We start from the raw sequence: 17,470 nt of genomic DNA on the forward strand, positions 1-17,470 counted from the left end.
AGCTGAGTCTTCCACTGACTGGGGTTTGAAAACTACTTATCCCATGAGACTCAACAAAGGCCATTTTTCAGCTCATATACAAGATGAAGAAAGCATATGGCACTGTCCCATTAGTGGCTTTTTTCCCTCAGCCACAGATGTGTGCCCATAATCTTTCGATGGCTTTCCAGAAGAGCGACCAAAGAAACTACAGCATTAATTCTTCGATGGCTTTGGCTTTTCAAAACTGTATGTCTCAGATTCTGCCTTTAGGCTCATAAAATATTTAGACATAAATCATTTACTTGTCTCCAGCGGACTTTACACAAATTTAATCATTGGTTTAGGTCATTTCCTTTATATTGACCTGAGGTAACTTGGATGCTGTTGAACCAGCAACAAAACATCACAAAGTTCTGAGCTCTTACTTCTTAAATTATGATTTCTGCAGAGCTTGCAATCAGGCTTTTAAAAAATTCCAAACCAAGAATGGGCTTTGAGTTCAGTTGTAACATCAGGAGTTATGTGAGCCAGAATTTTTCAGTGAGAAACACAACGCGTTTCCTGTAAGCAAAAGAAAATAATATTATCTTTCAATTTTATGTATGTCTTTTAAAAGAACAAACTGCTGTGATAAGATTGAGACCAACAGATGATGAAATTCAAGTTGGAACTCTGGTTGCTGCCCAGAATGAGCCCATCAATTCAGAAGAGGAAGAGAATTATAGAGGTCACAGGCTTTTATAAGGAACACCTTGTTCTGTAGAAACCTCTCTGATGCACTCAGTTTGTTTTAATGAGTTCTGTTTATGGCAAAATGCTAAATGCATATTATATAAATTGAAATTTGATACTACACAAGCCTGTAAGATTTTCAGATAAAATCCCAGATAAGGTGAGAGACAAGGTCTGTCCTTAACGCAGTTCAAAGAGATTTCTCATGAGGAGCTCCAGGATAATTTCCCATGATGCAATGGATTACTTTATTGCAGTAAGTGGCACAACACAATCTTCTATGGAGAGTTAATATTTTTCTATTGATATTGATATTCATTCACTCACTCATTTATTCATTTATTTGTTCCTCTAATAAAAATGTATTACATACCTACTGTGTTCATTTGTTTTATAAATTTTATGGAACATTACCATGTGCCACATAATGAACATGAAAATACTTATATATAAGGCTGTGCCTGCCTCCAATTAGCATAGTGTCATTAGGCCAAATCATGAGTATTAGTAAGACAGTTTTTAAAGTAAAAGAAGGTAGAGGTCTTAATTAATTTAAAATAGTGTTAACCACTATTTATTTAGAGTTTGCCATATGCCAGTCACTGAGAAAAATACTTTATCTTTTTTTTTTTTTTTTTTTTTAAAGATTTTCTTTATTTATTTGACAGAGAGAGACAGCGAGAGAGGGAACACAAGCAGCGGGAGTGGGAGAGGGAGAAGCAGGCTTCCCGCAGAGCAGGGAGCCCGATATGGGGCTCGATCCCAGGACCCTGGGACCATGACCTGAGCCGAAGGCAGACGCTTAACGACTGAGCCACCCAGGCGCCCCTTTATCTTATTTTTAATATAATTCCCATACAAACCTACATGGTAAGTTTAACTCCAATTTCTAAATAATAAAACAGGTTTAAAGAGATTGATTACCCTCTCTCATCACTTAGTGACCACCACCAAACACCCTGCATTTTACCACTTCTGTCAGTTAAAATATATTTTTTAAAGATTTATTTATTTATTTTAGAAAGAGAGAGAGAAAGAGAGAAAAAGCATGGTGGGGGAGGGGCAGAGGGAGAGGGGGAGAGAATCCTAAGCAGACTCTGCACTGAGCGTGGAGCTTAACATGGTTTGATCCCAGGACCCTGAGATCATGACCTGAGCCTAAACCAAGAGTTGGAGGCTTAACTGACTGTGCCACCCAGGCACCTGCCAGTTAAAATATTTTCAGCTTAAAGTAGAAAAACTGGTAAAAGTGCCTTAAATCATAAGCATATTCAATTAAGTCACAAAGTAAGAAGTTTAGAGGCAAGCAGTTCCAGGGATGGTTAAATTTTCAGGTTAATGATATGAGGGTTCTATCTGTTTCTCCATGGTTCTCCTAACTTTCACCTCAGGTCCACAAGACAGCCAGCACAACTTCAAGTATCACATCTTTACATGACAAAATTCATGAAAGGAAAGGATAGGGAACTTTTTCTGGTTTCTGTCTTTTAATCAGGGAGAACAATATTTCTTATAAATTCTACATCAGACTCTCCCTTACATTTCATTGACAAAAACTGGATCACATGCCTACCCCTAAACTAATCACAGCCTGGGAGCATGGGATTATAGTGATTAGCTAAGATCAATTATAATTTATCCCCTGAAGCTGGGAATGATTTTGCTTTTTACTTAAATAAAATTGGTTTTTGCTTAGCAGGGGAGAAGGAGACAACCAATAGGATCTTCCTCATATACTAAAGTGCACATAGATTCTATGTAATGAAGACTTTTCTGGCTTGCCACAAGACACGTCATCCTCCATAAGACTAACATACACAGAAATTTTGAATTAGCAATTAACCTAAAAACGTAGGACTGGAGAGTAGTAACAATACAGGACATCTTGGAAGATTTTGTGCTGTGAATTTTAAGCTGTGAATGGGGTCAGCCATTGAAAAGAAAGAAGGTATTGCATTATACCAATGAAACACAATGAGGAAATTACATTTTTGTTTTAAAATAATTTATGCCATTGAGACAAAGATTTATAAGTCAAATCTCTTTCAATACCTCTCCTTTGAAATTTATTAAGAGTAGTCTTATCAATTCAGAATTTTTTTTTTGCTTCCTGCTACCCGCTCCTTCAATTCAGATTTCTTGACACACATAGTATTTATTTAAAAAATCTTTGCAACACATATTTTAACATTCTTAAATGTACTGAAACTTAGGCTTCCAAGTTAGGATGGCAGACTGAAAAAACATCTATTTCAGCCCCTCTTCTGGAATCCAACTAAAACTACAGTAGAGGAAATTTTAAAATAACCCCATGAAGAAGGGGGAAAGAGGAGAGCAATAAAATATTGGAAACTGGAAAGTGAATTCATGAAAGGTGACTGACTAGCAGACTCAAGACAGTGGGTCCCTAAACTAAAAGTGGGAGAAGCTGAGAAACAATTTGATGTGTACTACAGAATGCTCAGAGCCTCATATAAAGTCATGCAATTATTCATGACTGGAGAAGGGGGGAAGTGGCAGCACCTAAATAAGGAGGATTAAGTGGAAATAACTTCTAGAGTCTCCATTCTACTCTTCACCCCTAGTAACTGCTCCTATCCTGTGCTACCACAGCAAAGAACGGAGAACCAGAGATTTATTTCTGGGAGACCTCAGCACAGTCGGAGTTCTAGGTACCATGTGGAAATAAGGGATCTAAATGTGATTATAAATATACTGATTACTAAGTGCTGAGACTGTGCTCTCTAGTCCTGTTCCAGCTCAGCCCCCAGTAACATTACAGCAGTCAGAGCCTTGCCCTTCAGAGAGAAGATTAGAAGATTTCTCTGAGGAACCTGACCAACCCAAGATGACAGATACACCGATTTTATCTTTGGGGGGTTCTTAATAATTAGTCCACCCATATCACCATATACAGTAGTCACTCCTAATCCATGGATTATTCATTCCAAAACTCCCACTGGCTGCCTGAAACCAAAGATAGTACCCAACTCTACATATACTGTTTTTTCCTATGTACACCTACCTATGATAAAGTTTAATCTGTAAATTAGGCACAGTAAGAGGTTAACAACAATAACTAATAATAAAATGGAATGATTTTAACAATATACTGTAATAAAAGTTATGTGAATGTGGTCCCTCTTTCTTTCTCAAAGTATCTTACTGTGCTATACTGACCCTTCTTCTTGTGATGTGAGAAGATAAAATGCCTACATGATAAGATGAAGTAAGGTCAGTGACACAGACATTGTGACTTAGCGTGAGGCTACTACTGACCTTCTGACAAGATGTAGGACAGTCATCTGCTTCCAGACCACAATTGACTGTAGGTAACTGAAACTGCAGAAAATGAAACTATGGATAAAGAGGAACAACTACAGTCAATTTTCAATTTCATAAACCTTATGCATACATTCAGAATTCCCATCAACTTTTTGGCTCATTAATCATAAGGAGACAATTAAGGCTTACAAGACATCTGAGAAAACCCTAATTCAACATGGACAATACAAATACAAGTGCAGATATTGAATCTTTGAGCCAAAAGCAATGTTATTAAAAAGAAATACAAATGAGACCTTGAAAATTAAAAATATAATAATTAGAATGAAGAAAGAGGGAAGCATGAGAAAAAAAATAGAAGTAAAAACAAAGATTAAAAATAGGAAAGAAAAGATAAAATCATGAGACCAGTCCAGGAGGTCCAACATCAAAATAATAAAAATTCTGGAAAAACAAAACAACAGAAATAGAGAGAAGGAACTTATCAATGAAATGATTCAAGAAAATTTCCCCAAAACCAAAAGAGAATATTTTCTATATTGAAAAGGCTCATCGAAGGCCCAACACCACAGGTGAAAGTAAAGGGAAGCTTAATATTTTCTCTCATCTCAAAGTTACAGAAGTACCTTGTTTAGAAATATAAGACTGAAGCTTTCTTTTCTACAAATTTACTGCGTGACTTCTCTATATTCAGGTAGTTTGTTTCCCACGCTTCTAAATGAGCACACATCTATATGCTGGGAAATATCCCAACATGCCTAACCCATTGGCATAGAGTTGACACTTAAGCAAATTGAACAAAAGATGTCATCTCCAAGAACTCCATCTTCTAGGTCTAATGGAAAGACACGAACAGTGCCACCGAAGCACAATTATTTTCTTTACAACCTCATCATTAGCCTAGACAAGAAAAAGTGGCATAAATAGCAACATCAAGATTCTTTTTTTTTAAAGATTTTATTTATTTATTCATGAGAGACAGAGAGAGAGGCAGAGGGAGAAGCAGGCTCCCAAGGAGCAGAGAGCCCGACGCGGGACTCGATCCCAGGACCCTGGGATCATGACCTGAGCCGAAGGCAGACGCTTAACCATCTGAGCCACCCAGGTGCCCACAACATCAAGATTCTTGCTTGTCAAGAATTCCCAGGGTACTCTCTTTGTCTTCTAGGGTCTCTGACATCAGGATCATAATAATCCAGCTCTAGAGATTACCTGGATATGATCCTCAAGTCTAGTTTATGATCTCTTTTGAAATACTGATTCTATCCTTTCAGGACACATTGCTAATATGGAGAGGCTCACAGTACTACATCCTGAGATGGAGTTTAAGATCCTTCCAGATTATATATTATAGCTCCAACTCCAGCATGCAGATGAATTGGCACCCACAGAAAGAAGTAAAAAGAGGGTGGCCTACATGAATCAGCCTGTATGGTAAGAGGTTACCACACAAATAGGGAATCGAATTTGATAAGTAGGAAGACCTAGCTTAGTAGGTTGAATAGTGGCTCCCCTAAAAAATACTCACTTGGAACATCAGAATAGGATCTTATTTGGAATAAGGGCCTTTGTGATGTAATTAAAGATCTCAAGATGAAATCGTCCTGGATTTAGGATGAGTGCCCTTACAAGAGAAAAAAGAAGGAGATTTGACATACAAAGAGACACAGGGGAGAAGACAGAGGCAGATACCGGAGTGATGCGGCTAAAAGCCAAGGAAAGTGAAGGATTCCAGACATCATTAGGAGCTAGGAGAAAGGCATGGACCATCTGATCCTCCCTGAGGACCTCCAAAAAGAGCCAATCTTGCCAACACCTGGATTTTGGACTTCTAGCCTCCAAAACTGTGAGAGAATAAATTTCTGGTTTTTTAAGCCACCAAATTTGTGATAATTTGTTATGGTAACCAACCTTAGGAAATTAATTCACCCTCTCAGAGCTATTCTAAACCTGCTCTGGCTAGAGAGGAAGTGAAAATTCCTCAGATGTTATCTGCTTTGCCGATTTCATGATGCAAACAAGAGTTAATATCTCAAAGGCCCTATTTACACAATAGAGATGAGATCACTTTTAAACTTCAAAGTACAGTCATACACAACTTATTAATTTCCACAGTACACTTGGGTCAAATGGGTAAGTGTCATTAACTGCACTTCAGAGTATAGCAAATAAGCCCCTTGCTTAATGTCATCAAAGGAATTCTTGACAGATTGGCTTCAAAACAGACTCCACTTAAAGTAAATATGACAGGAAAGTAAAGCACTCATGGTCAGGAGTGGTACAAAAGGAATTGGAAAGCAGATTTGTTATACAATGATTCTAGAAGGACTCATTTCCTACATATAAACATATATATGTATAATGTATATATTACATATATAAAAACATATATATGTATACTATATATATAATATATATATAGTATGCATATATAAAAACCATATAAAATTCATGCTGCAATCTTCCTTGAAAGACAAATGTTAAAACCCTGGCTTTTGCTACCATCAGCCTATTTCTTGTCACCTTGTTGTGAAACAAAAGTTTCCCTGAGAAATTTTATTGACCTGACAGACTTGCACAGAGGGTATCTATTCCACACAGTCTTAGAATAGGCATGTCTCAAGCCATAATTTATAGGAAAGACTTTGGTGCCAAAACAGCGAACAAAACTATAATGTCTAGAACAAGGGACATGATAGATGTGTTCTACCCTGCCACAATCAGACCATATCTAGAAAGTCTATATTGTTTACAACATAAAAAATTAAGGATTTCTTAACATAAAAAAATCCTAGCAAGGAGGGGTGAAGGAATCAAGGCTTTCAAAAGCAGCAACTCTTGAATACGGGGCGGGGTGGGAGGGGTGTTAAATCTAGAGAGGGGAAGATTCAGATCCATGAGATAGCTATCACCAAATACCTGAAAGGGTGTAATGCAAAAGAGGATTTCACTTGATAGGTAGAAACCACATTTCAGCTTCTTATTAAGAAATGTTTTGGAAGGGTGGTGCAGTTGGTTAAGCTTCCGACTCTTGGTTTTGGCACACGTCATGATTTCAGGGTTGTGAGATCGAGCCCCATGTCGGGCTCCACATGCTCAGTGTGGAATCTGAGTTTCTCTCTCCTTTGCCCTCTGCCCCTCTCACTCATGCTCACTCACTCTCTCTCTCTCTCTCTCTCAAAAAAAAAAAAAGAATAGGGTACATGAATCAGCTGAGATAAATCAGCCATGACTGGGATACTGTCCACTCTGCCATCTGTTACACACACTTTATACATACAACTACATAGCTGTAAATAAGTCACATTTTAATCAAATGAAGACATAGTAAACTTGTTCTTCTAAGGCTCCTCAGAATTTAGAGGAAGGAGTACAAAGGAAAATAACCTAAAACACATGCTTCAAAATAGCTTTTATGTTGAAAAAATACTACTGGTAGGGAAAAGCTAATAAGACAAATAGTGTTATTCTTTTATCTTCAAATCAGCACCAATAGAAGGACTCAAGAATGATGAAAAAAAAATGGAAGAGGGAAAAATATCACCAATGTATCAAGCAGTGCAAACCAAAACAGACCTTTAGTTATAAAATGATTTCTGCATGGTTTTTAAAGCTAGGTACTATCATGGGCACCTCTCTATACACTATTCATTGGAGAAAGAAAGTTACCATGGGCATTTCATCATTACTGTTCCATGATCTTTTTTTAAAATCTTTGTTTAAAAGGCTATTTTTTTTTAACAGTTTCTACTTCTGACATCTGTTCTTCAGACACATCAGGGATGCAAATATTAAACTGCAATTGTTAATAGCGTCTCATCTTTTCAAACCAAACCAGGCTCAATCTAAAATATATTAAAGGTATGTAAAACAGAAGTCCACTGAGAACAAAGCGACACACATAGATATAATGCATATATGGAGACTTCACGAAAGGGATCAAAGCCAAACATAGGCTGATGGCCATTGTTACCAATGGTAATGGAAAAGACACCTGAAAAAAGAGGCAAAATTCAAACAATAAGATATGAAAACCCATATAATGTATCTGAGTACTTATACAAACAAAAAATGAGATATAAACTAATGATAGAAAATAGGCTAAATTATCTGAGTTTAGATAAATCTGGCTTAGTAGTTAGAATGTTTAAGACTTTTATTGTCAGGGTATTATTGGTTGAAGGGAATGAGCATCTAGTGTTTGACTGTTCACCAGTGGAAATAATCATGATCATCTTCTGATCTAGGTGGAATGAATTCCTTAAGAGGGAGTTCGTAGGGCTCAAAGAAAGTTACAACTTTCCTGGGAAAATATCTCAAAGCAGTAGGAAATTCATGTCAAAAACACAGAGTATCCTCAGACCCCCTGTTATTCAGGCAGATATCGACAGGTAAATATTATAACTTTATAGGCTCAGTCTATTAAAAAAAATCAAAACAAAAAACTTTGGCCAAGACAATTCTCCCTATTTTTGGTGGGTTTTTGGTTTTTGTTTTTGTTTTAGCCAAAAAACTTGAAGCCCTATTCTTGGTACCTGCTCCGCATTAGGATTGTTAAGTGTCCTGCACCAAACATTACCCAACCTAGGGAGAAAGTTCAATAGGCAGTCACTTTTGATACATCTTTAATAAATAGATATAAATCTATACCCCCAAAGTATAGCTATATTCATATTTATGAAACCCTTTAATTAGAAAGTCATTCCCTTTGGGAATTTATTAAGAATTTCCTCTTGGGGCACCTGGCTGGCTCAGTCAGTAGAGCATGAGACCCTTGATCTCAGGATGGTGAGTTCAAGCCCCATGCTGGGTGCAGAGCTTATATTAAAAAAAAGAGAGAGAGAGAGAATCTCCTCTTAATTTGTAAAACACCCCTGAAAAAGATAACTTGTCATCTCACAGCTCAATATCAATTATCAAATAACTGAGAGAAGAGAAAAGAGCATTCATGTGGCATTCAAGACAAACATTAACTACTTATACTTATGGTTGCCCTTGCCGTTCTGCTTGATGCAAGTGTGTATCAAATAATAATATAAATCATAATAACTGTCAATGTCAGACTCTGGATTGTTTGCATGTCTTAGTTCATTTAATACATTTCATATTCCTAGGAGGTAGGTATTATTTATTCCCATTTTAGATCTGAAGAAACTGAGAATCAGAAGTTTAACAAGATGATTTCTCCTTCCCCATGTATTTTCTGAACACCTTCTGGAGGTCACCATGTGGCAATAATCACACTATGATTTTTGGTTCACCTGACTGTCCAGATAGATTATACCCTGCCTAAGGGCAGGAGCCACGTCTTACTCCTTTCTGCACCCAGAATACCTAGTAAGGTACTTAAAATGTAGTTGCTCTCAATAACTGATACTCAAATATGCAACATTTAGGGGATGGCTGGATGGAAGAAGAAGAAGGGAGGACTGAAAAGGAAGGATGGTTTTAAGTCAACCAAGGTTGATGGTTAGAACATTGCTTTCTTTTTCCCTATGTTCTTCCTTTTTTTTTAAGATTTTATTTACTTATTTTAGAGAGAGAGAGAAAGCAGGGGAAGAGGCAGAGGGGGAGGGAAAGGGAGAGAATCCAAGCAGACTCCCCGCTGAGTGCAGAGCTGACAGGGCTCCATTTCACAACGCTGAGATCATGACCTGAGCCATAAGTAACTAAGAGTCAAACACTTAACTGACTGAACCACCCAGGTGCCCCTTCCCTGTGTTCTTTTTTAAATTTCTTATATTTTATATTTCTTATATTTGTTTGTTTGGGCTAAAAGGCAAACACTCCAAAGAGATTGCCTAGATTTCAATCTTGGCTCTACTCCATGCTGTGCAAACTTGGGCGAGTAACAACTTTTCTAAACCAGTTTCCTCATCTATAAAATGGGGATAAGAGTAGTATCCGACTTTTGTCTTACTGAGAGGATTAAATGTGATAATGCCAGCAATATTCATCATGTATGATTTTGGTTCACCTGGCTGTCCAGATATTCTGATAATCAGAGCATCAAGGCCACTTTTCTCCAATAGTATCCTTATACCGCCAAGGTTTTGCTTATTTCCTTTTCTATGGTTAAAGGGCTCTCCTGTAAAGAAAACAAAAAACAAAACAAAACAACAAAAAAGCAAATCTTCCTCATCCAGACACAAAGTAAGTTTAAAGTAAGTAAAGTAGAAAGGATGGAATTTGTTGATTATCAAATTGAGCTGATGTTTCAGGACAGGAAATGCTCTCACTTGTGACCCCACAGAAGCACTTGCCTCTTCTATTTCCCACCTGTAGGAACTCCCGGGACTGCAGGATCATGACCTGAGCCGAGGCAGACGTTCAACCGACTGAGCCACCCAGGCCCCCGCTCTGATTATTGTCTTCATTTAAATTCCTAATACAATAAAAGATGGATATTTGAATTCAAGAAAATTATTTCAGAATCTAAACACTGTCTAAGGATTATATACCAAGAAGAGTAAGCATTAAAAACCAAATTACAAGCATTATGGTCAAAACACTTCATGGATCTTCCACACGTGTGGAACAATTTCACCACCCATAAAATTGCTGCAACTATTAGGACACACCAGACAAGATAATCATAGTTTTTAACAACCAGTAAGACCAGAGCACTGGAAGTCATAACAGATGCCAGATTCAATGAACCATAATGTCTGGGTCAGCTGATCAGCAGTCCTGACCACACCCATAATTAATTTTGTAAATTTATTCTTTACATAATCAAAGTAGTTAATAAATCACTGCTTGTTCTCATGCAATTTAGTGTTTGGTTTGTTCCCACAAATGCTCCGAATCTTGATCATATCTAGTTTACAGGTCCCTAAGTGAGCTAGACCATTGTGAATCAATACAGATACAATGCATATGGCAGCATCCGGCACGGCAGTAAAGCAAGAATGGAGGCGAGGTGTGTTAGGACTTTTATATTAAACCTCTCTTAGATTTACCTCCAGTGCCTCAAAGATCTACCAAAATGGTAATAGCTACTCAAAAGAGATTAGTCCTTATGGTACTGGATGCTAGTTTATCTCAGAAGTTTCTTATTTCCAATATGTTCAGGGCCCCTTTGTCACCGTAAATTTTAGAGTCATTTATAATAAACAACATTATATTACATATTAATACTGTTAATTATATCCATCAATTGGCCATTAACATCTACTCTTTTAACTGCCAATATCCCACATTTGAAGTTTATCATTCTTTATGTCACGTAGAAGAACATTTAGAAAATCAACATGGTAGGGGCGCCTGGGTGGCTCAGTCATTAAGCATCTGCCTTCGGCTCAGGTCATGATCCCAGGGTCCTGGGATGGAGTCCCACATCTGGCTCCCTGCTCGGTGGGAGGCCTGCTTCTCCCTCTCCCACTCCCCCTGCTTGTGTTCCCTCTCTCGCTGTGTCTCTCTCTGTCAAACAAATAAATAAAATCTTTAAAAAAAAAAAAGAAAATCAACATGGTAAAAGTTTTAGTAGACCTAAGCACTGATTACATAATGTCACTCTGGTGAGGAAAGATCATGAAAGGAATACAAATATTTTGAACCTAGTGAACCTAGTCCGCATCGTATGTCAGCATTATATATATTTTTCCGCATCATCAGAAATATGGTTTTCCATATTATTATGCTTAACTATAAAACTCTTTCCTAAGCCAAATCATACTCTTTGGCCCCTTTGTTATTTTTGAGAATTACAAGTTGATTCTCTATATAAAATAATGAAAAACAAACCGCAGTACAATTGGTAAAGTGATACTGATGTCCAGAACGGTCATTATTATTTATTGCCTTAGTCATTTGCATACAAACCTGAAGAGAGAATTTCCTTGGGTGTCAGAACAGGCAGGTAGGAAATAGTAACCAGTAGATAAATGACAGTCACCAGAGGTAAAGCAGTAAAAATGCATCTTGGAATTGTCTTTCTGGGTTTCTTCAGCTCCCCTATAACACATAAAAAAGCAAAATCACAATGGGTAAAAATTATGTCTTAAATTTATCTTTAAAACTACTTCATGCATTAACTATTGGGCTGAATTCTTCCAATGTGCCCAGGGCACCACCACACTTACTAACACACATACACACAAACACATTGGTGAACTACTACACGACTATTGCCTTTCTGAGCTCGGTGATAATGCAGAAAAAGGGGGGAATTTTCTTCATTTTCCTTAGAGATGGTAACATTTCTGCAGAGAGTCACAAGAGTAAAAATCAAAGCTGAGCCCATAGGACCCTGTATGGTTTGGAGCCTACCTGTGTCTTCAGCCTCATCTATTCGGTACAAGGCATTTAGTCTGGGTAGTGGAATATGATAGTGGGTGAAAACAAACAGGAAGCCTAACCTCAAGAAGAGCTATGCATGAATTAAATAATCACATAAATAAAAGTGATAATAGTGACTGTGGTAAATATCCACATGAAAAGAGATAAAGTGCTTTGAGGATATATTATATGATAATTTGATGATCCCGTTTGCTATCTGTGTCATAGGCCCATGGGCTTTTCTTCAGTTTCTCAAAAGTGTCATGGCCTCTATACCCATTCTCTCATGTGGAATGTTCTTTCCTTTCCTAGTTGCTGAGCTGACACTCTCCCTTCAGATCTCGGCAAAATCATAACTTCTCCTGGGAACATAGAAGAGGAAGGTCTCCTTGACTAGCAAAACTGTCCTAGTATACATTTTCATAGCATATATGAAAAGAGTAAAAGAATAAGTCATAAATTCTCTTTTCCTGTAGGCTCTTTGCCTTCCCTTAACGTCACTATTAAGTGCAAAAAAGAAAAGGGGTCATGATTTAGCATCATAGGTAATAGATTTTCTAGGACAGTCTTGTTCTCAAATATTGTTCCATTTGTCACACCATTTTCCCCAGTTTTGCCATTCTCTGAAAATTATCCCTGACATAAAGAATTAACATTATAGTTACGTGTATATAATGTGACCCTGTGCCCTGGCTACTGGTAATAGAACCGAGTACAGACCTCTGACTCACTGAAAGCCAATCCCTGCCAGTATACAAGAAGATTCCTCTTAAGAATTTGAACCAAATGTCAACAAAACCGAGAGAAAGAAGAAAAAAACAACATAACAGTAGCAAAAAAGAAAGGTGGCTGATAAGTCTAGTTTTTAAGTCCTGGAGCTTCCCTAAGTCCTATTGCTCCTGAAGATTGGTTGCTCATGTTTTCCTTGAAATACAGCATTATTCTTCCAGCAAGTTCTTCTTTTACTGCTTAAGCCAATGTGTGTGGGTTTCTGTTACTTAAAACCTAATCCCTCTGACTAATAAATATCTGTCCTTGGACATATGTCAAATCTGTTTTATCTGCATCTGCCCACAGGTAGAATGTAATGTCCATGGTATACACTAATATAAGCTGATTAAGCACTTAAAGAGTAAAGAATTCCAATGTTCTCAGCTAAATGATGCCTGAACCATTTACTAGTTGTGGGATTCTGGACAATTTATTGACTGTTAAGGTTTCAATTTCCTTACCTGTATATTGGGGAGAATGGAAAATATGGGGACAATAAAATTCCAATCAAATGCCTAGCACTTAATAAGTTATTAATGACTATGGTTATTAATCAAAGGTTTTGAACAAGCAAAAAGGCAACTTTTAGGATTAACTACACTTTCCTCTGGGCCTTTTACTCTTTCTTATTATGTATTAGATTTATAGAGAGGAAGGAATATAACATAACATAACATAACATAACATAACATAACATAACATAACAATTCAAGGTTATAATAGCCAGAGAGTGAATATCCTTGGTCTTGAACTTGGAAGATAGATGTTCCTACAATATGCTAAGTCAGCTGCCTATATATCACCATTTTACAGGTAAAAGTGTTACTTAGAACTTAGCTGTACTTAAAGCTTATTAAGTAAATTAACAATGCTAGCATACTCTGAAATTCCTCCTGAAAAATTTTGTTTACTGCCAGGTGCTTGTGAAGAGTTTATAGGTTAGTAAATTCTGTAAATCTATCTTCAGCAGAGAAAAATTATCTAGCAGTGAAACATCTCTGGCTTTGGAACAAGATGAATAAAACAGAAGCCAGAGATACCTCTTCTATCCCGATAAGAGAGAGTGATAAAAGTGAGAGAGAGAGGGAAAGTCAAGTGGATTATGCTAGCCTCTCAAATTGCAGTGGTACATTTAATCACAAACTTTCTTTTCTCAATACTTCCCTGTTTAACTCAATGCGGACTGATTTTCCTCTCATGTCCAAAGTTTGCCAATGACTTCTTACTTAGTGAAATGGCTTCTGCTCAATTCTCACACTTCTCAACTTCTGAAGCCCTTCACCATGTTGATTACACCCTCTTTTTGGAACATAGAGTGATTTTCTTTTATAATTCTCTCAACCTCCTCTGGCTTCTTCATTGCATCTTCTTTCTCCACCTACCCCCTAAAAGTTGGCCTTCTCCAGTCTCCAACTCTATGCCGTTTTATTCTACTTCTCTCTATGTACTTGCCTTAGTAATCCTATCTATTAACCAGCTCATCAGATGGAAACCATTTTGCAATCACCCAAGGTTATATGCTGTGTCTTACATGCACCTGCATATTTCTGGTCTCCATGGCTTCACTCATATTATTTTACTGCTGGAATTTTTTTTAAGATTGTATTTATTTATTCAACAGAGAGAGAGAGAGCACAAGCCAGGGGAGCGGCAGGCAGAGGGAGAAGCAGGCTTCCTGCTGAGCAGGGAGCCCGATGCCAAGGTTGGATCCCAGGACCCTGGAATCCTGACCTGAGCCGAGGGCAGACACTTAACCAACTGAGCCACCCAGGCATCCCGCTGCTGGAATTTTTTGAGTTCAGTGAAAGTTGCCACCTTTCTGATAACACAATAAAAGGTGATCTTACCATCTACTGGATTCTCACAATAATCACATTGTTCTCTTATTACCACTTATTAAATACCATCATTCCATGGTTTAGAAGCACAGAATTATACTGATCTTAAACCATAATGATCATTTTTCAGATGAAGGAGAAAAAAAAAAAAGTAAGTCCAAAGAAGTGAAGATACTTGCCACAGCTCATAAGTGGCAGAGGTCAGACCAAAATTTAGATACTGCCTTTTCCATTAGACTGTTAGCCTCTTTAGGGTAAAGAATATCTTATTCATCTTAAGGAACTACTACAGTGTTTCAAAAATGGTCAGTGTTTAAAAAGATATTTGCTGACCAAATTATTTAATGCATAAGGGACACATCAGTGACTCAGGGGGTCCTATGATTAAAAGAAATATGCGTTTTAAGAGTAAAGCCTACTTCATGTTGAAATGTCAAGGAAAAGAACTGGTAAAAAGGTTGAAGTTGAAAAAAATTAAATAAACGAATAAGGAAGATCCCTGAGGAGGTGAAAGAGAAAGAATAGGGTTCAAAAGAAGAGACTGATTTCAAAAATGAAGAGAGAAATCTTTTGTCTTGACATTGAAGGGAAGAGTGTTAAATCCAGCCTCTGAGCAATTATACTTATGATTCTCTTCTCTCGAAAAGTACTTCAGAACATAAGTGTGTCACAACCACTCACAACACAAACACAGTCTGGCATTGGATCACTCCTGAGGAACATGTCCACAACCCCAGAATTCATCCATTAACAGAAAGGAAACTAGATTAACATGGAGATCCCATATCTGTGGTCCCAGGAAAGAAAGCTGAAAAAGAGAAGTCGTTCAATAAAATAAGCACTTTGGAATGAATGGGGGAAAACATTAAGACTGGGTGATAAGTGCAAGACTGCCATATTCTGACTCAATTTAGAAAGTAAGAAAGAAGAACAAACACTGAATCATCACGTATTTAAAATAAAATTCAAAATATAAAAAAGAAGATGTACATTTCACATTGCATGCAATAAGTCATGACTTGAGATTTTCTTTCTCAATGAATTGGTAATTACTGCTATAAATGTAAAACATCCCCCGCCTGAGAACGCAAAATATCCTTGGAAAACAGCGTCTATAAACCAGACGCTTCTGGAAACTCAGTATCAAGAGTTCTGAAAGCTCTTCCTTCCTCTCAACAGCAGTACCTCTCCACTCAGGGAAATAAGGCCTAGTGGGGCCATTTTCAGCAGTAGGCTGGCTGTCTGAAGCCAAGTCACCTCTTTCACACCGCGAGAATTCAGAATTCCCACAGTCCGCAACATGGCTAGCGCCAGACATTTCTTTGGCAGCTTTGGAGCAGAGCAGCTGGGATAAAAAGGTTCAGTGCTATACTCAGCGAGGAGTAGGGCTTGGCTGGCAGCTAACCCTGGCCCCAGAAACAAGCTGTCCAGAGATTCAGGAAAGAGATCAAGTTGCCGAAACATCTTTTGAGAAAATAGTAGTGAGCTCTGCTGTGTGGGAAGGTTATACCTATCTCTGCTGAGCAGAGAGTGGTCATCATTGACAACAGGGCACAAGCAGCCCAAATACACAGGGAGAGCCCCACATTCATGCAAAAGTACTTCAATATCCCTTTGGGGGCCACAAAAAGTCCTATACCAATTATATTAATGATTAAAAAACTTGTGCCCCAGCAATATCCAAACATTCTCTTGAGTTGCATCTTCTTCCCTTTATCCATTGTAATTAAAATATTTTTTAAAATGTGTATAAATCATAATTTCTGAATTTTTTTGCCCATATTGCTGAAAAGGATGTCCTTTTTGCTCCACCTTGTTAAATATAGCCTATTTTCAATCACTGACAAAATATATGTGATGCATCCAAGCAAAAAAGTGTAAAGTTACTTGGAAGGGTGCAGTTTAACTTGTTTCTTAATTATTATCAAAATAATACATTCAGCTGGAAAAAAGGAATCTTAAAAAACAGGGTATTACAACAAAACACAGGAATTTCTTACTCTATTTCACTCCTTCCCAAACACATTCTGGTTCTTTTCTCTGGAAACAAACCATTTATGTATGGTTTTAGTTCCTTGTGGTAGTTGCCTCCATAACTCTAAATAATATGAAAAGACTTTTATTCATAAATATCTCAACTTTGGAAAGCATCTATTGACTTCCTCCCATAAACACTGAGGAATCAACTCGCTTACTTTCCTCTTACTTAACCTACTTCTTCTTCCTCCCATTTTTTATCATCAAGCTCTCAAGAAACAAAGTATTTACTTTCCATCAGGCTCATGGAAGCCAATTAATAAGGTGGGAGAGTGAAATACCCTGCAACATAAGACTGTCCCTTAACCAGCCATCATTCCGGTAGCCTGGGTCACATGCAGAAAGATGTGAACCTGAAGTACAGGAGAAAGCTTGACCCCACAGACAGAGGTAAGGAAGTTTCTGAACATCTGAGCAAGGCCTGGGCCTTAGTAGCTCTTATATATTTTGACTTTACAGTGCAAAGCATTGCTCTGAGTGTCGACAAAGCCTTATAAGCCTGGGGCACACCACCAGCCTCAGAAGTAAGTTATTTCCAAATTATC

At 37.6% G+C, this 17,470-nt stretch overlaps 1 pseudogene; it reads right to left on the bottom strand.

The window, feature by feature from the left end:
• Positions 1-9,800: 9,800 nt before the first annotated feature.
• Positions 9,801-16,609, bottom strand: LOC110578850 (annotated as a pseudogene).
• Between the last annotated feature and the right edge of the window lie 861 nt (positions 16,610-17,470).

The sequence above is a fragment of the Neomonachus schauinslandi genome, chromosome 4, assembly GCF_002201575.2.
Source record: "Neomonachus schauinslandi chromosome 4, ASM220157v2, whole genome shotgun sequence".
Taxonomy (NCBI): domain Eukaryota; kingdom Metazoa; phylum Chordata; class Mammalia; order Carnivora; family Phocidae; genus Neomonachus; species Neomonachus schauinslandi.